This window comes from Durio zibethinus, chromosome 1 (assembly GCF_047325235.1).
Source record: "Durio zibethinus cultivar Kanyao isolate XHJ-2024 chromosome 1, ASM4732523v1, whole genome shotgun sequence".
Lineage (NCBI taxonomy): Eukaryota > Viridiplantae > Streptophyta > Magnoliopsida > Malvales > Malvaceae > Durio > Durio zibethinus.
Genome location: NC_143162.1, coordinates 30,799,730 through 30,823,519, shown reverse-complemented (window position 1 = coordinate 30,823,519; position 23,790 = coordinate 30,799,730). Strand labels below are relative to the sequence as shown.

General features: G+C 32.7%; 1 pseudogene; it reads right to left on the bottom strand.

Annotated features, from left to right (window-relative positions):
• Nucleotides 1-22,177, bottom strand: LOC149520531 (metal transporter Nramp7.2-like; annotated as a pseudogene).
• Between the last annotated feature and the right edge of the window lie 1,613 nt (nucleotides 22,178-23,790).

Below are 23,790 nucleotides of genomic sequence, written 5' to 3'. Positions count from 1 at the left end.
TTTCAAAATATAAAAATGTTGGGGTAATAATAGCTGTGTGGTCTGTAGGGTAAAGACTTAGAGTATTGAATTTTTAATTCACTATAAGTGTTGAACTTTATACATTGAAATTCAATTTTGGACAGTCACAAATATTAAAAAAAAAAAAAAAGAATTACTGAAGGGGCATGTTTGCTATGTGCATGGGAAGACACTTGAGCAAGATGTCATCTCTATTCGTTAACTTAAACTATAAATTTTAAACAAGAACGAAAAAAAAAAAAAAGGGAAAAAACGACAACATAATTTATCCCTTATCACAACTTCTTCAATGGAACTATTAGACTTAGTTTGACAACAATATCTTAGTAGATAACGTTTACAAATGCCAACTAGTGTGATAGTGGGATGTCAGCTAAATCCTGTCTATAAGGAACATTGTCAGCCTGCAAAGATTCATCAAGCTTGCCTAGCCCACTTTCCATTCGAGCCTGGACTTGTCGGTCATTCCTTTCAGGCTCGATATAGGTTACAACGGTGTCTTTTCTGAATATTAGATAGATGACTGCTAGGATGTAGACTGCCATTAGAGGAAATACAATGATTCCAATGAATACATTTCCAACTTTTGGTAAATCATTGTGAATCAACCAATCTACAAAGGCTGTTGTTAGGTAATAGCTGTTGAAGCCGATGATTCCAAGGCCTAAAATCCATGAAATCACAATGATCTGCAAGCAAAGAAATGATGAGCTAAAAAAATTAAGAAAACAGAAGAAAAAAGAAACTAAAGAAGACTACTCACAACTATGGAATTCTTGTATGGTCCCATCTTGGTTGAGCTGCTACTGAATTTAAGAAGTGGGATTACAGTAAATGGTAGCTCAAATGAAAGAATCATCTACAAAATCCATTATGAAAATGACAATTAGTTTAGGTAGCTTAAAGCATGGATTGTTGCGTGCATATATATATATATATTGATAAGTCAATCTTAGTTATTCTCTGACCGATGCAATGATGATTAGTCTGCCAGCTCCTTGAGATCCACCAATGATGGACACAATAAGACTAGGCGTAATAGCAATGCACCTAGTTGTCAAATTCCTCACCCATTTTTTCATTTTAAGATTGAAGAAACCCTGAAAGAAACATCAATAATAAAGATTAAGTGTCATTAGATTAATAACTAAGCTTTCAATATTAAGGTTCCTAACACAAAATCTCAAGACCTGCATGATAAATTGCCCTGCATAAGTGCCTGTAATGGTAGAGCTTTGCCCCGAAGCAAGAAGTGCAATTGCATAAAGGGTTGAGCTAGACTTCCCAACACATTCTGCAAATACCAGAATCATAGATTTTGTTGTTGTTAATTAGGAATATTAGCTTCTTAATTGTACTTTTTCATAATGAATTTTAATGTGACGTTAGTTTGGACCTTAAGCAAGAAAGAAGCTGAGTTGAGGTTAAGGTCACTGCAACGATCTTGATTATCACTAGAAAGATTATCCGCTAAACAGACAGTGCCCGATACCGAAACAACAGCTACGTTGATAAAAAACGCCACAAACAAGGCGAAGCCACTCTCCATCAAGAAAAATCTACAAGCAGCCTGGACAAATTGAAGAATTTATTTTACAAGCCCAAATACGAGAAAGTGATGTCTTGCGATTTTATTAAATCATAAATTAAAGATATGAAATAAATATAAATATATAGCAAGTATCATGAGTTTTACATGTCCCAAAGAATTTGTTAAGTTTTTAGCTTACATTGACTCCTAGAACAGAGTTGGGTATTTTTCTAGAGTGCACGAGAGCAGAATGAAGAAAGAGATTGTGCCTGTTGAGAGAATTTTGGAGTAAGAAGTAAGAAGAAATGTACTAAAGTTATTACTGCTACAAGACAATTATTAGGAGTTTATTATACTCTTATAATTTTTTTCCTTTCTCAGTTTCATAATATCTATTAAACAAAATGGTTAATTTTACAAAGAGAAAAACAATTTTAATTATAAAATAGTTTTAATATAACATTTGAACGTTAAAAGTGCAACAAATATAAACTTTTTTTTTTGAATTTATATTTGATATATTTCGAATGTATAAATGTTATACACTAGAGTGAATCACATAATAATACTATATTTTTAAAATTAAATATATTTGTTTTTTAAAAATTTAAAATTTTAAAATTAATTATTTATAAAATGACATTATATGATTTTCTTGAGAGTGTATAATATCTAAGCATTGACATAATCAAATATGATTTTTTTTTTCTTTCTAAATCAGAGATTAAGTTTGAATAAAAACAAAAGTACGTATATTTAGCATTTTTTTTTTTTGTTGAAGAATATAATAGAAGAAGTTGTAGACATTCAATTTGATCCAGATCCGAATCAATTGGGCCTGATCTAAATCGGTAAGTCCAATTTTATTTTGTATTTTGTTTTGTTCCTTTTATTTTATTTTTATTTTTTATGTATATATTTTCTTTTATATCCTATGTATTTATTATTTATTTATTATTACTATTTATTAATATATATTTATTTTTATTCTTTTTTTATTTTTTATTTTATTTATTTTTGTATTTTTATTTATCTAATTATACATCTGTTATTATTATTTTTATATTTATCCTATAATATTTTTTTGATTTATCTTTTTTAATTATCTATTATTTTTTTATTTGATTTTTATTTTGGAAGGTTGAGATTGAAGGCTGAAGAATCCTACTGGGAATGGGGATTCAATCAGAAAAGTCCAGATTGGATTCAAAAATTTAATCTCCGTCCAAAGAGGAATTGAGATTGATCAGAAACTCCTGATCAATCTCTATAAAAGGGACATCCTGGAACAGAATGAAACACAGAAAAAAATAGTGAGCAAAGCTACTGATTTGAGAGATAGAAGAGTATAGAAGGCTAAGGAAAGATTAAGAAGTGTTCTGGAGTTAGTAAGAATTTTTTTGAAGATTTTTGGCGATTTTTTTTCTGGGAATTTCTGGAAAATTTCAGATTCCGGTGAATTTTTCGACGAAAGTTGAATTTTTCAACGAAAATTTCGACCAACTTTGAAGTTTTCAATGAGCTACCCAATTTCCGACGACCTTTCCCAGAAACCGACCAACTTCCGGCCAACTTTCGGTGAACTTCCGACGAAAAAACCCAGATTTCGGTGACAAATCTCAGAATCCGATGAATCTTCAACCAGAGTTCTTCGGCCTTTTAGAGAGAAATAAGAGAAAAAGGAAGGAAGAGAGAGAGAGAGGGGAGAAAGTTTCTGCCGAAAAACGAATGGAACTGCCTTTTATACCCTCCCAAAACGATGTCGTTTTGGCCTTAATTGACCCAGAGGATCCGTGCGTTTTGTCGAGATCCGACCCGATCCGAGCGTCGACCCGCTTCCTGATCCGCGCGTGTCTGCCCTCTCCGAGCCGAGCCGAGCTTCCAAGCAGCTCCTCCGAGCCGTTTTCTCTTCCTTGAGTCGAGTTGAGCCGAGCCCCTCCGAGTCGCTCCAGGTTTTTTATTTATTTATTTATTTATTTTATTTATTATTTGTTTTTTTTATTTATTAGATTAGGATTAGTTAATTTTTTTATCTTTATTTTATTTTTATTTTTGTTTTGCTTTTCTTTATTTTATTTTTTTTATTTTCATTTTTATTTTGTTTTATTATTCAATTTTCTTTAAATAAAAATAAAAAATATATATTTTTGGAGAAAAGTTGAAAGTATCAATTTTCCTTAAAAATAAATTTCAAAAAAATATTTTTGGAAAAAGTTGAAAGTATCAATTTTTCCTACACAAAAAACAATCATTCTTTCCTTCCTTTCTATTTTGATTTTGATTTTGATTTTTCTTTAACTAATCCGACGACGGAGCTTCTGCAAGTGAAACAGTAGTTTTTCTTGCATACTCTTGAGGTGAGGGAATTTTTTCAATTTTTTGCTAAAAGTATTAGAGTTAATTGAGAAAATTTTTTAATAATTAATTACTTGATAAAATTTTAAGGCTTTTGGATAACACAAATTTAAGCTGGTACCATCTTTTGATGGGCGTTGTGAGGGTGCTATAACCTTCCTCACACGTAACCGAACTCCCGAACCCTGTTCTGGTTTGTAGACCTGAACCTATTCTTTTAGGGACCCTTAAACTTAGGTGTTTCCTAAAAGGACAGATTCCTTAGGTGGCCAATCGCACCTAGATAAAAAGGATTGGTGGTGACTCTCTGAAAGTCAATGTCTAGCGATAGATCCCCGGATCTAGACGTTATGACAGCTTGGCAACTTCACTGGGGACTTTGAGAGTCAGGCCAGCAAATAATTTGTGTTATCCAAAAACCTAATAAAATTGAACCTTTTTGTATATATGTGTTATTATTCATTCATGTTTATTTACCTTGTTAATTATGTCATTCATGTGCATATGCATAACATGAGTTCTATACCCGAGCTCCGTCCCTCTAGAAGGGAGTAAAGTACCTATTGCTTTCGTGAGGTCTAATGCCTCCGCAGTGGCTAGCGAAATACTCCCACTCAAATTGAACCTTTTTCGCTTGTAGCCTGTAATGGATGAGGATTAGGGTGCCTTACTAGTCTATGATGGACAAGGATGTAAGGAGCAATTTGAGGACCTTTAGACTTTGACCTTTAGACTTTGACCTAAAAATCGCATGTAGTGAACCTTAAGAGTGCCTGCACCTAAGATAGAGCTCTTTCTACCCAATGATAGATATGCCCTGAAATTATGACATAAAAAGATGTTTATCTAATCATTTTGATTGTTTAACTTTACGCATCATTTTCATTATCATATGTAACATTATGCATCAGCATCACTTTCATTTCATCCATGGGACTAACTATGTTGTTTGTCTGATTGTATGCATCTGTATTATTTTCATGATCATGTTTTAACACAATCATTTGCATTCATTTCATACTAGATTTCATTAAGAAAAATGTACATTTCATTTATGTACCAAAGCATCATACATAAGGCACAGTATAACATTTCTAATCATAAGTATGGTATTCAAGGTCCAAGAATAGCTCCATTTAACGAAAACCCTGCTCATCTATACAACACAAGATCCAGAGCAAGGCAAATGGAGGAAAAAAGTTCTCATAGATTTGAAAAGCTAGAAAAAGTACAAGAGAAGATTGAAAGTGAGCTAAGCAAGATTTTGGAGGCTCTTAATAATATGAATAAAGGAAAAAGAGTTGCAAAAAATACAAGCCAGCAAGTTCCCCATTTACAAGAAGTGGCTGACCTTTTGTACCCTCCAGGTTTTGGCCCACCTCAAGCCCAGTCTGCTCAAGAGATCCCACCACCACACTTTGCATATCCAACATATCCTGGAATGCCATCAACTTCTAACCCAGGGCAGTATAATAGTTATATAAATCCTATCTTTACTGAAAAGGTAGCAAAACCAATTCTTGATTTAGATGATTTAAAAGAAAAAAAAAGAAAAGATAAGAGTAGAAGTTCAGGAAAGCTCCAAGATTAGTATGCTAGAGCAGAGGCTACGGGCTGTGGAAGGATTTAGCTTTTATGGGTCAGTTGATGTTGCTGGGCTCTGCCTAGTTCCTAATGTGGTTATCCCCCATAAGTTTAAAGTACCAAAATTTGAAAAATATGACGGTACAAAGTGCCTCAAAACTCACATCACCATGTATTGCAGAAAGATGGCAGCTCATGCACATGATGAAAAACTCTTGATGCATGTCTTCCAGAATAGCCTTACTGGTTCTGCTGTCAGGTGGTATGTTCAGTTGGATAGGACCCACATTCACTCCTGGAGCGATATGGCATATAACTTCGTCAGTCAATATCGACATGTTATCGATTTGGCCTCTGATCGTTTGTCTTTACAGAATATGAAGAAAAAGGCAAACGAGTCTTTTAAAGAATACGCCCAGAGATGGAAAGATATAGCTTCACAGGTACAACTTTCATTGACAGAAAAAGAAACTACAGTGCTGTTTGTTAGCACTTTAAAACCTTTCTATTATGAAAAGATGATAGGGAATGCAACAAAAAATTTTGCCGACATGGTGATCTCTGGAGAAATTATTGAAAGTACCATAAAAAATGACAAGTTAAAATGAGGAGAAACCAAAAAGACATCAGAAAAGAAAGAAGCTGAAGCTTAAGCAGTGAGCTTTGATAGACAATAATTCAAGGGTTATCAACCCTATCCATCCCAAGATTACTCTCCATACTATCTTACTGTGAATAATGTCTCATCCTACTCATACCAGCTGGTTCCACAACCACCTTATTCATCCACATACCGATCAATTTATAGCCCTCAAGATCTTACATACAGCCTCAACATTCAAGCTCCTGCAAGAACCCAAGTTCACCCTATTAACCCAGCAAGTGGTTCACGAGAACAACGAACTACTAAAAAAAAACCTGTATTTGATCCAATCCCTATGACTTATACAGAGTTATATCGAGAACTCTATAATAGCCATTTGATTGCTCCCAGCTATGTGGAGCCTCTTAAACCACCCTACCCAAAGTGGTATCATCCTACAGCCCACTGCGACTATCACTATGGAATTACTGGCCATTCTACTAAAAATTGCACTGCTTTAAAGTATAAGGTGCAACAGCTGATCAATGATGGAATGGTAAGTTTTGATCAAGAAAAAGCAACAACATCTAATGTTAGCGCTTTGAGTGAAAGTCAAGAACAGAATGGGTCCGGAGAGTCACAATGAATTAAGGGGCAAGATGTCAATAGAGATTCTTCACCTGATCGCATAAGGGGACAATTTTAAAAAATGGAGATAAAGCTGGTTGAAGTTTATTTTGTCAATTTAGGATTTTTTTTCGAGTGATTGTTGGATTTCTTTTTGCAATGTGACTTCACTTGTTATCATTTTAATAAAGGCAAGTCAATGCATTTCATTACATTTTTCTCTTTCACTTGACCATTACTCCATGCTCCGTTACCTTTCATAACTTTACATTTCCATTCTTAAATTTCAGATGATGAATATTTAGACAATGATAACAATAATTCTGAGATTTAATTTTGAGAACTCATCCATATTAATATGAGAAGATGATTTGAGCAAAAATAAGCTGTTATTGGAGGCGAAATAGATATATCTTGAAAATGTGTAATCTTTTATACAGATTCATGAGCTTTGTTCAATAGATGATGTTCAAGAAAGGTATTCACAATTGAGATGAAAAATGACCATTTTTCTTTTACCATTCGAAAAATCATTTATTGCTACCCTTTTGAGCCTATTATGATTTCTTTTTCTGAAGAACCCTAACCAAGGATCACCCTCTACACTGGGGGGCAATTTTTGAAAAAATCACAAAAAGATCTAAAAAAAAAAAAAAGAAAAAATGCCACACATGACTTGGGGTAAAGTAATGAGAATCATTTGTATGAAGAAAGCAAATAGTGAAACAATGTGGGGGTAAAATGCCAAGTTATATCAAATGATCTTTTGGTGTTGAACCTTTTTAATTCGTGTTTTGAGCCTATTATATCCATTTTTTTATGACCCTTCACCTTGGCCTACATTACAATCTTGAAAAGTCCATTTGGATCAAATGTGAATACTCAACTTGAATGATCATATGTTGATTGAAGGTATGCTCATGAGGAAGTAATGGAATCAGGCTCTAAAGTTTGATGTATGAAAGATATCAACAATGGATGAAAAATGAGAAAAGAGAAAAAAGATGATGAAAAAAAGAAAAAAAAAGAAAAAAAAAAGAAAGAAATGAGAAAATGAAAAAATGAGATTCAAATTGAAAACCTGAAAGGTTGATAGAAAAAGATCCAGGTCAAACGGCTCACATAAATGGAAGATCAAAGACATCTAAAGATCTCTCAAAGACTAGGGCAAAGTTCGCCAAGCTCAAGTTGACTTCAACAGTAAATGGAATGAGTTTTTGAAAAAGAATCCTAGATTAATGTTGAGAATTGTCTGGATATTCATCATCTGGACATACCATCCATCCCAATGACATATGTCCAATTTATTTTCTTTCCCATTTATTTTGTACCAAAACAGATCTTCATTGATTATCTTTACCATAATTCACCTTGTGTTCTCTTATTGTTTCACCCCTAGAATGAATTAAAAAAATGCTTGATTGCATTGTATTTGTCAATAATTGAAATGATAATGAATGAATGAATATGTGCTTAAAAGAGTCTTGCATTCATTTGAAAAGAAAATCTAAGATGATGGTGGTAACAAAATGAAGAAATGGTAGAAACCTAAAAGAGATGATTTGAAAAGATATATGATGTGATCAAATGAAGAATATAATGAGGCAAATCTTGAAAAGTGATATAACCAAGTGATGAGTACAATGATGAATTGGTCGATATGACTTGTAAGTTATGATTGAATGATGAGAACAATTAGTGGACAAAGTTTGTTTTGGAATGGTTAATGCTGAGACACCTATGAGTAATGACCTAGTGATGATGGATGAAACTTGTTCTGAAATTTTTAGTGCTGAGAAGTCTATGAACAGTGGTCAAGTGATGATTGATTGATGAAACTTGTTTCAAAATATGGAGAAACTAAACAAAGAAGACATGCAGAATGGTGGAGTTTTGAGAGCCATATCACCATAATAATTTAAAATTTTATTGCATAGACATTTGCATTACATGCATCATGGTGGCACCATCACTTGAATAGTACATACACATGATTTGATGAATTAAACTTTGTTTGGACATGCATGGCACTATGAGAATATAGGTCGCCACATTTGCATCATTAAGAAAGCATTTGCATCTTTGGTCATAACATTCATTCATGCAAAATTTTGAGTCACTTGAAAAAAAATTGTGAATGTTTTGATGAGAATTTTTGAGAACTCAAATGAGAATCTTTGAATTTCAAAATGAGAATCTTTGAGGAGTGAAACCCTAAAGTTCATCGAATATGAATCTTTGAACAAATGAAAAGTTTTGAACTTTTGGATGTGGATCTCCAAAATACAAAACTTCAACCTTTTGGATATGAATTTCCAAAGTTTTAAATGAGAGCCTTTGAACTTAGATGCGAAACTCTAAGTTTTATTGCATGTGAGCCTTTGAACTCAAATAAAAAGCTTTGAATTTTTGGATGTGAATTTCCAAAATTCAAATGAAAAGCTTTAGACTTTTGGATGTGAATTCCAAGTTTGCCAAATAAGAACCTTTAAAAAACCTTGAACTTTTGGATGTGAGCCTCCAAAATTCAAATAAGGATCTTTGATGCGAGTCTTACAAGTTACAAATGTAAATCTTGAGATCTTGCAAATTAAAGAAAAAACTGATCAGGTAAGTTCCTAATCCTTGAAATAGGATGTCTTGTGGTATCAGGATTGATTTGTAAGACCTTTGGGCATAATCTCCTGAAATTCCTTCAAACACAACTTTCAACTCCTTTGGACATGATTGTCAAGGAGTAATTTACTTTTTCAAAGTCGTGGTGCCTTTGTTTAGAGGAGTAATTTACTTTCCAAAGTCGTGGTGCCTTTGTTTAGAGGAGCAATTTATTTTTCAAAGTCGTGGTGCCTCTGTTTAGAGGAGCAATTTATTTTTCCAAAGTCGTGGTGCCTCTGTTTAGAGGTGCAATTTATTTTCCCAAAGTCGTGGTGCCTTTGTTTAGAGGAGCAATTTATTTTCAAAAGTCGTGGTGCCTCTGTTTAGAGGAGCAATTTACTTTCAAAAGTCGTGGTGCCTCTGTTTAGAGGAGCAATTTACTTTTCAAAGTCATGGTGCCTCTGTTTAGAGGAGCAATTTATTTTCCAAAGTCGTGGTGCCTCTGTTTAGAGGAGCAATTTATTTTCCAAAGTCGTGGTGCCTCTGTTTAGAGGAGCAATTTACTTTTCAAAGTCATGGTGCCTCTGTTTAGAGGAGCTTTAAAAAAAATTAAAAAAAAACAAAAAAAGGGGTTGCCTCTATTTAGAAGAGCTTTGTTTATGTTTCTCGAAGTCATTGAGCCTCTATTTAGAGGAGCTTTGATCAAAATTTTTTTTAAAAAAAAAAGAGAGAAAAAAAAAGGGGGCAAAAAAAAACAAAATCAACAAAATAAAATAAAATAAAATAAAAATGTTAAGTTGAGTCTTGATTAGGTGTCTACGCCTTTGCGTAATTTCTGTTTCACAGAAAATGTGCAAAGAGGAGCAACTGTAGACACCCAATTTGGTCCAGGCCCGCATCAATTGGGCCTGGCCCAAATAGGTAAGTATATGCTTTTTTATTTTTATTTTTATTTTATTTTTATTTTTATTTTATTTTTATTATTATTATTTTATATATTTTTTTCTTTTATTTTTATTTTAGCTATTTACTTATTTATTAATATGTATATATCTTTATTATTATTTTTTTTTGTAATATATTTTTGGGTTTATCTTATTTTATTTTATTTTTATTTTTTTTAAATTATCTGTTAATTTTATCTGATTTTTTTCTCGATTATCTGATTAGTATTATTATTTTTTGTTTTTTTTATGGCTGTGATTGAAAGTTGAAGAATCCCATTGTGAATGAGAATTTAATCAGAAGAGTCCAGATTGAATTCAAAAATTGAATTCCTGTCCAAGGAGAAATTGGGATTGATCAAGAACTCTTGATCAATCCCTATAAAAGGGACCTCTGAAACAGAATGAAGAACACAAAAGAAAACAGTAAGCAAAAGCTACTGATTGAGAGAATAGGGGCGTATAGAGAGCTAAGAAAAGATTTAGGAGTGTTCTGGGGTGAGAAAAAAATTTTTGAAGATTTTTGACATTTTTTTTTTCTGGGAATTTCTGGAAAATTCTAGATTCCAGTGAATTTTTCGACTAAGTTTAAATTTTTTGATGAATATTCCGGCCAACCTTGAAGTTTCCGGTGACCTACCCAGTTTTCGACAAAGAATCCCAGAAACCGGTGACCTTCCGACTAACTTCCGACGAACTACCGATAAAAAAACCTAGATTCCGGCGATAAAATCCAGAATCTGATGAATCTTCAACCGAAGTTCTTCGGCCTTTTAGAGAGAAGGGAGAGGAAAAAGAAAAAAGAGAGAGAGAGGAAAGTAGCATTCTGTCGAAAAATAGAGGAAAGTACCTTTTATACCCTCTCAAAACGACGTCGTTTTGGCCTTAAGTGACCTAGAGGATCCGCGCGTTTTACCGTGACCCGACCCAACCCTAGCGTCGACCCGCTTCCTGAATCGCGCGTGCCAGCCCCCTCCAAGCCGAGCCGAGCCGAGCTCCAAGCCCCCATTGAGCCGTTTCTCTTCCTTGAGCAGAACCGAGCCGATAATCGAGCCGTTTCAGGTTTTTTTTTTCTTTTTTTTTCAGAATTTCTTTATTTATTTGTTTTATTTATTTATTTCTTTATTTATTAGATTATATTTATTTAATCTTTTTCTTTAAATAAAAAAATCAAAAAAATATTTTTGGAAAAAAGTTGAAAGTATCAATTTTTCTTAAAAATAAATTTTCAAAAAAAAACATTTTTGGGGAAAAGTTGAAAGTATCAATTTTTCTTAAAAATAAATTTTCAAAAAAACATTTTTTGGGGAAAAGTTGAAAGTATCAAGTTTTCTTAAAAATAAATTTTCAAAAAACATTTTTGGGAAAAGTTGAAAGTATCAATTTTCCTTAAAAATAAATTTTCAAAAAAATATTTTTGGAGAAAAGTTGAAAGTATCAATTTTTCTTATAAATAAATTTTCAAAAAATATTTTTGAGGAAAAGTTGAAAGTATTAATTTTCCTTAAAAATAAATTTTCAAAAAAGATTTTTGAGGAAAAGTTGAAAAGTTGAAAGTATCAATTTTCCTCGAAAATCAAAGTTTCAAAAAAATAATTTTTGGGAAAAGTTGAAAGTATCAATTTTCCTTAAAAATAAATTTCAAAAAAATATTTTTGAGAAAAGTTGAAAGTATCAATTTTTCCTATACAAAAAATAATCATTCTTTCTTTCCTTTCTATTTTGATTTTGATTTTGATTTTGATTTTTCTTTAACTAATCCGACGACGGAGCCTCTGCAAGTGAAACAGTAGTTTTTCTTGCATACTCTTGAGGTGAGGGAATTTTTTCAATTTTTTGCTAAAAGTATTAGAGTCGATTGGGAAAATTTTTCAATAATTAATTACTTGGTAAAATTTTAAGGCTTTTGGATAACACAAATTTAAGCTGGTACCATCTTTTGATGGGCGTTGTGAGGGTGCTATAACCTTCCTCACACGTAACCGAACTCTCGAACCCTGTTCTGGTTTGTAGACCTGAACCTATTCTTTTAGGGACCCTTAAACTTAGGTGTTCCTTAAAAGGACAGATTCTTTAGGTGACCAATCGCACCTAGATAAAAAAAGATTGGTGGCGACTCCCTGAAAGTCAATGTCTAGCGATAGATCCCCGGATCTAGACGTTATGACAGCTTGGTGACTCCGCTGGGGACTTTGAGAGTCAGGCCAGCAAATAATTTGTGTTATCCAAAAGCCTAATAAAATTGAACCTTTTTGTATATATGTGTTATTATTCATTCATGTTTATTTATCTTGTTAATTATGTCATTCATGTGCATGTGCATAACATGAGCTCTATACCCGAGCTCCGTCCCTCTAAGAGAGAGTAAAGTACTTATTGCTTTCGTGAGGTCTAATGCCTTCGCAGTGACTAGCGAAATACTCCTACTCAAATTGAACATTTTTCGCTTGTAGCCTGTAATAGGTGAGGATTAGGGTGCTTTACTAGTCTATGATGGACAAGGATGTAAGGAGCAATTGAGGACCTTTAGACTTTGACTTAAAAACCGCATGTAGTGAACCTTAAGAGTGCCTACACCTAAGATAGAGCCCTTTCTACCTAATGATAGATATGCCCTAAAATTATGACATAAAAGGGTGTTTATCTAATCATTTTGATTGTTTAACTTTACGCATCATTTTCATTATCATATGTAACATTATGCATCAGCATCACTTTCATTTCATCCATGGGACTAACTATGTTGTTTGTCTGATTGTATGCATCTGCATTATTTTCATGATCATGTTTTAACACAATCATTTGCGTTCATTTCATACTAAATTTCATTCAGAAAAATGTACATTTCATTTGTGTATCAAAGCATCATACATAAGGCACAGCATAACATTTTTAATCATAAGTATGGTACTCAAGGTTCGAGGATAGCTCCATCTAGCGAAAACCCTGCTCATCTATACAACACAAGATCCAGAGCAAGGCAAATGGAGGAGAAAAGTTCTCATAGATTTGAAAAGCTAGAAAAAGCACAAGAGAAGATTGAAAGTGAGCTAAGCAAGATTCTGGAGGCTCTTAATAATATGAATAAAGGAAAAAGAGTTACAGAAAATACAAGCCAGCAAGTTTTCCATTTACAAGAAGTGGCTGACCTTTTGTACCCTTCAGGTTTTGGCCCACCTCAAGCTCAGTCTGCTCAAGAGATCCTGTCACCACACTTCGCATATCCAACATATCCTGGAATGCCATCAGCTTCTAACCCAGAGCAGTATAATAGTTATATAAATCCTGTCTTTACTGAAAAGGCAGCAGAATAAATTTCTGATTTAAATGATTTAAAAGAGAAGAAAAAAGATAAGATAAGAGTAGAAGTTCAGGAAAGCTCCAAGATTAGTATGCTAGAGCAGAGGCTACGGGCTGTGGAAGGATTTAGCTTTTATGGGTTAGTTGATGCTGCTGGGCTCTGTCTAGTTTCTGATGTGATTATCTCCCATAAGTTTAAAGTATCAAAATTTAAAAAATATGACGGTACAAAGTGCCTCAAAACCCACATCACCATGTATTGCAGAAAGATGGCAGCTCATGCACATGATGAAAAACTCTTGATGCATGTCTTCCAGAATAGCCTTACTGGTTCTACTGTCAGGTGGTATGTTCAGTTGGATAGGACCTACATTCGCTCCTGGAGTGATATGGCACATAACTTCATCAGTCAATATCGACATGTTATCGATTTGGCCCCTGATCGTTTGTCTTTACAGAATATGAAAAAAAAGGCAAACGAGTCTTTTAAAGAATATGCCCAGAGATGGGGAGATATAGCTTTACAGGCACAACCTCCATTGACAGAAAAAAAAACTACAGTGCTGTTTGTTAGCACTTTAAAACCTCCCTATTATGAAAAGATAATTGGGAATGCAATAAAGAATTTTGTCGACATGGTGATCTCTGGAGAAATTATTGAAAGTGCCATAAAAAATGGCAAGTTAAAAGGATGAGAAACAAAGAAGACATCAGAAAAGAAAGAAGCTGAAGCTCAAGCTGTGAGCATTGATATATAATAATTCAGGGGTTATCAACCCTATCCATCCCAAGGTTACTCTTCATACTATCCTATTGTGAATAATGTCTCATCCTACCCATACCAGCTGGCTCCACAACCACCTTATTCATCCACATACCGATCAATTTATAGCCCTCAAGATCTTACATACAGCCTCAACATTCAAGCTCCTGCAAGAACCCAAGTTCACCCTATTAACCCAGCAAGTGGTTCACGAGAACAACGAACTACTTGAGAAAAACTTGTATTTGATCCAATCCCTATGACTTATACAGAGTTATATCAAGAACTCTATAATAGCCATTTGATTGCCTCCAGTCATGTGGAGCCGCTTAAACCACCCTACCCAAAGTGGTATGATCCTACAGCCCACTGCGACTATCACTATGGAATTACTGGCCATTCTACTAAAAATTGCATTGCTTTAAAGTATAAGGTGCAACGGTTGATCAATGATGGAATGGTAAGTTTTGATCAAGGAAAAGAAACAACATCTAATGTTAGCGCTCTGAGTGAAAGTCAAGAATAGAAAGAGTCCGGAGAGTCACAATGAATTGAGGGGCAAGATGTTAATAGAGATTCTTCACCTGATCGCATAGGGGGACAATTTTAAAAAATGGAGATAAGGCTGGTTGAAGGTTTCTTTTGTCATGTTAGGATTTCTTTTCGAGTGATTGTTGGATTTCTTTTTGCAATGTGACTTCACTTGTTATCGTTTTAATAAAGGCAAATCAATGCATTTCATTACATTTTTCTTTTTCACTTGACCATTACTCCATGCTCCGTTACCTTTCATAACTTTACATTCCCATTCTTAAATTTCAAATGATGAATATTTAGACAATGATAACAATAATTCTGGGATTTAATTTTGAGAACTCATTCATATTAATATGAGAAGATGATTTGAGCAAAAATAGGCTGTTACCGAAGGTGAAATAGATATGTCTTGAAGATGTGTAATCTTTTATACAAATTCATGAGCTTTGTTCAATAGATGATGTTCAAGAAAGGTATTCACAATTAAGATGAAAAATGGTCATTTTTCTTTTGCCATTCGAAAAACCATTTATTGCTACCCCTTTGAGCTTGTTATGATTTCTTTTTCTGAAGAACCTTAACCAAGGATCACCTTCTACACTGGGGGGCAATTTTTGAAAAAATCACAAAAAGATCTCAAAAAAAAAAAAGAAAAAAAGAAAAAATGCCACACATGACTTGGGGTAAAGTAATGAGAATCATTTGTGTGAAGAAAGTAAATAGTGAAACAATGTGGGGGCAAAATGCCAAGTTATATCAAATGATCCTTTGGTGTTGAACCTTTTTAATACGTGTTTTGAGCCTATTATATCTATTTTTTTTATGACCCTCCACCTTAGCCTACATTACAACCTTGAAAAGATCATTTGGATCAAGTGTGAATACTCAACTTGAATGATCATATGTTGAGCGAATGTATACTCATGATGAAGCAATGGAATCATACTACATTGCTCTAAAGTTGGATGTATGGAAGATATCAACAATGGATGAAAAACGAGCAAAAAGAAAAAAGATGATAAAAAAAAGAAGGAAAAAAATGAGAAAATGAAAAAAAAGAGATTCAAATTGAAAACCTGAAAGAGTGATTTTGGTAGAAAAAAAAGATCCAGGTCAAATGGCTCACATGAATGAAAGATCAAAGACATCTGAAGATCCCTCAAAGACTGGGGCAAAGTTTGCCAAACTCCATATGACTTCAATTGTAAATGGAATGAGTTTTTGAAAAAGAATCCTAGATTAATGTTGAGAATTGTTTGAATATTCATCATTTGGACATACCATCCATTCTAATGACATGTATCCAATTCATTTCCTTTCCCATTTGCTTTGTACCAAAATAGATCTTCATTGATTATCTTTACCATAATTCACCTTGTGTTCTTTTATTGTTTCACCCCTAGAATGAATTGAAAAAATGCTTGATTGTATTGTATTTGTCAAGAATTGAAATGATAATGAATGAATGAATATGTGCTTAAAAGAGTCTTGCATTCATTTAAAAAAAATCTAAGATGATAAAGAAATGGTAGAAACCCAAAAGAGATGATTTGGAAGGATATGTGATATGATCAAATGGAGAATATAATGGGGCAAATCTTGAAAAATGGTATAACCAAGTGATGAATACAAGGATGAATTGGTCGATATGACTTACAAGTTATGATTAAATGATGAAAGCAATCAGTGGATAAAGTTTGTTTTGGAATGGTTAATGCAGAGACACTTATGAGTAATGACTCAGTGATGGTGGGTGAAACTTGTTCTAAAATTTTTAATGCTGAGAAGTCTATGAACAGTGGTCAAGTGATGATTGATTGATGAAACTTGTTTCAAAATATGGAGAAACTGAACAAGGAAGACATACGAAATGGTGGAGTTTTGAGAGCCATATCATCATAATTATTTAGAATTTTGTTGCATAGACATTTGCATTACATGCATCATGGTCATATCGTAGCTTGAATAGTACATGCACATGATTTGATTGGACATGCATGGCACTATGAGAATATAGGTTGCCACATTTGCATCATTAAGAAAGCATTTGCATCTTTGGTCATAACATTCATTCATGCAAAATTTTGAGTCACTTGAAAAAAAAATTGTGAATGTTTTGATGAGAATTTTTGAGAACTCAAATGAAAATCTTTGAATTTCAAAATGAGAATCTTTGAGGAGTGAAACCCTAAAGTTCATCGAATGTGAATCTTCGAACAAATGAAAAGTTTTGAACTTTTGGATGTGGATCTCCAAAATACAAACTTTAACCTTTTAGATATGAATTTCTAATGTTTTAAATGAGAGCCTTTGAACTTAGATGTGAAACTCTAAGTTTTTTTGCATGTGAGCCTTTGAACTCAAATGAAAAGCTTTGAATTTTTGGATGTGAATTTTCAAAATTCAAATGAAAAGCCTTAGACTTTTGGATATGAATTCCAAGTTTGCCAAATAAGAACCTTTAAAAAAGCTTTGAATTTTAGGATGTGAGCCTCCAAAATTCAAATGAGGATCTTTGATGCGAGTCTTACAAGTTGCAAATGCAAATCTTGAGATCTTGCAAATTCGAGAAGAAATTTGTCGGGTAAGTTCCTAATCCTTGAAATAGGATGTCTTGTGGTATCAGGATTGATTTATAAGACCTTTGGGCATAATCTCCTGAAACTCCTTCAAACACAACTTTCAACTCTTTTGGACATGATTGTCAAGGAGCAATTTATTTTTTAAAGTCGTGGTGCCTCTGTTTAGAGGAGCAATTTATTTTTCAAAGTTGTGGTGCCTCTGTTTAGAGGAGCAATTTACTTTCCAAAGTCGTGGTGCCTCTGTTTAGAGGAACAATTTATTTTTCAAAAGTCGTGGTGCCTCTGTTTAGATGAGCAATTTATTTTTCAAAGTAGTGGTGCCTCTGTTTATAGGAGTAATTTATTTTTCAAAGTCGTTGAGCCTCTGGTTAGAGGAGCCATTTATATTTCTCAAAGTCGTTGAGCCTCTGCTTAAAGGAGCTTTGGTCAAAAAACAAAAAAATAAAAAAAACAAAAAAACAAAAATAAAAAAATGAAAATGTTGAGTTGAGTCTTGATTGGGTGTCTACGTCTTTGCGCAATTTTTGTTTCACAGAAAATGTACAAAGAGGGGCAGCTGTAGACACCCAATTTGGTCCAGGCCCGGATCAATTGGGCCTGGTCCAAATGGGTAAGTCCAATTTTATTTTGTATTTTGTTTTGTTCCTTTTATTTTATTTTTATTTTTTATGTATATATTTTCCTTTATATCCTATGTATTTATTATTTATTTATTATTACTATTTATTAATATTTATTTATTTTTATTCTTTTTTTTATTTTTTATTTTATTTATTTTTGTATTTTTATTTATCTAATTATATATCTGTTTTATTATTATTTTTATATTTATCCTATAATATTTTTTTTATTTATCTTTTTTAATTATCTATTTTTTTTTATTTGATTTTTATTTTGGAAGGTTGAGATTGAAGGCTGAAGAATCTTACTGGGAATGAGGATTCAATCAGAAGAGTTCATATTGGATTCAAAGATTGAATCCCCGTCCAAAGAGGAATTGGGATTGATCAGAAACTCCTGATCAATCCCTATAAAAGGGACATCTTGGAACAGAATGAAACACAGAAAAAAACAGTCAGCAAAGCTACTGATTTGAGAGATAGAAGAGTCTAGAAGGCTAAAGAAAGATTAAGAAGTGTTCTGGAGTTAGTAGGAATTTTTTTTAAGATTTTTGGCGATTTTTTTTCTGAGAATTTCTGAAAAATTCCAGATTCCGGTGAATTTTCCGACGAAAGTTAAATTTTTTGGCGAAAATTTCGACCAACTTTGAAGTTTTCGACGAGCTGCCCAGTTTCTGGCGACCTTTCCCAGAAACTTACCAACTTCCGGTGAACTTCTGACGAAAAAACCCAGATTCCAGCGATAAATCCCAGAATTCGGTGAATCTTCAACCAGAGTTCTTTGGCCTTTTAGAGAGAAGGGAGAGAAAAGGGAAGGAAGAGACAGAGGGGAGAAGGTTTCTGCTGAAAAACGAAGGGAACTGCCTTTTATACCCTCCCAAAACGACATCGTTTTGGCCTTAAGTGACCCAGAGGATCCGTGCGTTTTGTCGAGATCCGACCCGACCCGAGCGTCGACCCGCTTCCTGACTTGCGCGTGTCTGCCCTCTTCGAGCCGAGCCGAGCTTCCAAGCCGCTCCCCCGAGCCATTTTCTCTTCCTTGAGCCGAGCTGAGCCGAGTCGCTCCAGGTTTTATTTATTTATTTATTTATTTTATTTATTTTTTTTTATTTATTAGATTAGGATTAGTTAATTTTTTTATCTTTATTTTATTTTTATTTTTGTTTAACTTTTCTTTATTTTATTTTATTTTCATTTTTATTTTGTTTTATTATTCAATTTTCTTTAAATAAAAATAAAAAATATATATTTTTGGGGAAAAGTTGAAAGTATCAATTTTCCTTAAAAATAAATTTCAAAAAAATATTTTTGGAAAAAGTTGAAAGTATCAATTTTCTCTACACAAAAAACAATCATTCTTTCCTTCCTTTCTATTTTGATTTTGATTTTAATTTTTCTTTAATTAATCCGACGACGGAGCATCTGCAAGTGAAACAGTAGTTTTTCTTGCATACTCTTGAGGTGAGGGAATTTTCTCAATTTTTTGCTAAAAATATTAGAGTCAATTGAGAAAATTTTTCAATAATTAATTACTTGGTAAAATTTTAAGGCTTTTGGATAACACAAATTTAAGCTAGTACCATCTTTTGATAGGCGTTGTGAGGCTGTTATAACCTTCCTCACACGTAACCAAACTCCCGAACCCTGTTCTGATTTGTAGACCTGAACCTATTCTTTTAGAGACCCTTAAACTTAGGTGTTCCCTAAAAGGACAAATTCCTTAGGTGGTCAATCGCACCTAGATAAAAAAGATTGGTAGCGACTCCCTGAAAGTCAATGTCTAATGATAAATCCCTAGATCTAGACGTTATGACAGAAGTGATTGATCTTACGGCATAACAAGTGCACCCAAAAGGGCAGTGGCTCCTTGCCCCCGCTAGCTTTGGCACAAACATGCCCTTAATCACACCCGATGCTGGTGGTTTTACATAACTCATTTCCCCAAAGAAACATGCAGCCATTACAAATACCAGCACTGCTATTAACATTTCCAGCTTCCTTACCTGATTAACCAAAACTCAACAAAAACAAAGTTAGATAGGATCATAATCAAAATTCAAACAAAACCTTTGCTTTTTATATAGTATTTTTTGTCATATCTATACTCAAAGTAAATTATAACTTTTATTATGTAGTTTTTGCTTATGAGAGATTAACTATATATATATATATATATATATATAATTGAAAAAAAAATTGTGATGGTTTATTTATATTTGAAAGAAAGCAATTTAGTCATGTTTTAATTTAATTAGTATATGATGTCAACCTGTGCTACTCCACTTTTTGAATAAACAAAAAAGAGAAACCTAATCCAGTTTCCATTTATAGTTATATTTATTCATAAATCATGACAACATTTTCATAGAAAAAAAAAATCATGACAATGTATAGGCAAGTGTAAGTAAACTTGTGATGGAAGCGTAAAATTAAAAATTAAGATACAAATTTGTCCATTGAGATTGACATTTTTGAAGTTTGGCCGATGGAGTCTAATAACTCCGCCTCTACAGCCGGTGATGTATGGAATTTTTTTTTTTTTATTTGATAAAAGAGGTTGAATTAAAATAGAAGAAAACATTGCACGTCCTGAAATTTAAAATTTAAAATTTAAATTATAGAATGTTATAGTTTAAAATTGATTAAATGAATTAATTACATTATTTATATCATGAAAAAAATATATTTTGTAAACTTCTATTTACAAAGGAGACAATTTTTTTAACTTAAAATAAATGAATCACGTACCCCGTATCTTTGCAGGCCAATGAGAGGGAGAGTGGTTAAACCAGTGCAAAGAACTCCAACCCAAACTGGGACGTGAAACAGTATATTTAGTGCGAAAGCTGTCCCAATAACTGCATCAAAACAAGCGTTAAACATGTATTAGTATAAACTTGTCTGTTTCTTCATACAGATAATGTTTTGACCTGGATTTTGAAACTAATTTTATTTAATTTGAATGAATAAAACATTTCTAGTTGATTTATATATCATATGGAGGCTTATTTTTTTTGTTGCAAAAGTTAATCAGTGAACAATTTGATAACTCTAACTAATAAAAACACCTTCAGGTATGTCAGCAGCTATGACAGCAATTTCTGCAAGTAACCATAGGCAATACTTCACCAATTCTGGGTACTCAGCTTTGCACAATTCTGATAAGTGCTTGCCTGAAACCAAAAAAACAAAAAAACTCAGAACAAGGTAATTAATGTAAAAAAAATAATGTTCATTAATTATTAGTATGAGATAGTTGATCACCAGTGCTGACTCCGAGATTAGCTGCAAGAGACTGGATTATGAGAGCAAAGACTAATCCAATTAACACCACCCACAGTAGCTGAAAATTGCAGCATGTATGATAGTGAAGTTAGCAAATTAATTCTTGCATTTAATTTTACTCATTAAAATTAAGAAGATTCCAAGGCTTTAATTTTCTTGGTGTTTTTTTTCTCTTAATTTAATTTACCTCATATCCATGGTTGGCTCCTGCTTGCAGATCAGTTTCCACTGTGACATGACACCATATCAGCTAGCTGATAATCATAAGTTGCAAACAGAGAAAAAGATTGAAGGAAGGTAGGAGTTGGGAGTGAGAGGAAGAGGAAGAGAGGTAAAACTTACGGTTGGCAGGATCAAGATAAGCTAGTGAGACAAGGAAACCAGGGCCTACAAATGACAAAAACTTTCTCCATCCAGGTTTCTGAACATCAAAAAAGAAAAAAGAGATCAATCATAACCCAGATACACTGACAATGGATCAATGAACCAGTATCAAATTTTGGAAAGAAATCAAACCTCCTGATATGGGTCATCATGATCCAAACTTTTGCTGTTGTCACTAGGGAAAGATTGTGGGGTGCTTCCCTCGACATTGATAGCAGCTATGCGGTTGCTTTCTCCACCCCATGATGGAGGAAGTGCAACATCAGTACTGCTCACTTGCTGTTGTTGCTGCAAACTTCCCATCTCTCTGATCTTTCTTTAATTCACCATATATCTCAAATATCTATAATCATAAACTTTGAAGAACTATAGATTGAGACACATATTGAAGAAACTGAAACTGTTTTTATAGTGCAACATGTAGAATCCATCGAACATTTGGCTTAAAAATGACAGCACAGCCGTCCTTTTTTTTTAGTTAATTTTCTTTTCTCTCTCCCTGATGACACGGTGCTGCTCGATGAGTCACTATCTTTCCCTTTATAAAGAATGGCCTCTCTCTCACCATAACAGGGAAGATGGTAATTTTCTTTTATGTGACTCTATTCATTTATATCATCAAGCAGAAACAAGAGACAATGGCATTGCAATATAAAACAAGGTTTTAATTATACATTATATATAATCAATGATTAATAATTAATAATTAAATTAAAAAAAATTTATTATAAGAACTTAAAATTTAAATTCGATCATACAATTATTTATAAAAATATAAAATTTAATAAATTTAAATTTCAAATATCAATTTTTTCAATATCATACTATAATTTTTTATTAAAAAAATTAATGTTTCAATTTTTTAAGGAATATAAGAGTAAATGAGAAGAATTTGCTTGACCTTTAAAGCAAAATCTTTAACCATTGACACTATAAGTTGAAGCCATTTGTTTGGAAGATTACGATGGAGGGACATCTTCAAGAACCAAATTTATTTAAACATGACATGTTATTGTCAATATTTAAGTCAGAGCGATTTGACCCTTTGTTGAGAAAATTTGTTGTGAACAAATTAAGAACAACCACCAAATTAATTTATGTTTATTTAGTGACATAAGCCATGCCATATTTTTTAATACAAAGCAGAAGAGATCCATGCCTCTCATCAATCAATCAATCAAAAATTTTTTTTAACTAGAAATTCTTTTTTCAAAGTGTGAACATAACTTTGGGATTGGTGATGCATGACATACCGAAGGATGTAATATAGATAATATAAGATCGGATAAGGATGAATTTTTATTTGTCTTAAATTCGATTTAATTTTATATTTATAAAATTTAAATTTGATTTGATTTAAATTTTTTTTTATTTTTTATATCTAAATTTAATTTGATTTGATATTATATAAATCGTATTCAATTCGACTTGATCTGAAATTAATAAAATATTTTTTTAAATATAAATATATCATTATTTATATAAATAAATAATTAAAAAATAATTTTTATATAATATCAAATCATGTAGGATTAATTTGTCTAAAACCTGAATCTGATCTTATTTTAATTTTTTTTAGCATTACTTAAACTGATTCAACCAAAAATTTGATTTAAAAAAAATTGATCTTATAAAATTAAATTGGATCAAAATTCATCGAAAATAAATTGGGTTGCCACCCTAGAACGTGGCATCAAATTCTCTGAGCCACCACATCATAATCTTAATTAATTTCCTTTTTTTATAATATTTAACAAAGGAAAAGACTCTAAAAAATGTTTGCAAACGAAAACGGCAATTAAACTTTGGACAGAGAAGCATCAGAGAAGAGCCTACCTTTTCTAATGTGTGTTCGTTAACATGTACGGTCATTTGATCATGGTATAAAGAGATTTGGGTAAAAAAAAGTTACTATTGAATTTTTTTTATATGTATATTTTTAAAAAATTATGCTGAATATGGGAGAATTAGCACATATGAGCAGTTTTAAGAGAGGGTGAGTTCGAATTTTGAGAGGTGATATAACAATCATTACGTTATGCTTTGGTTGTTATATTATTTTTTTAATTTGACTTTATA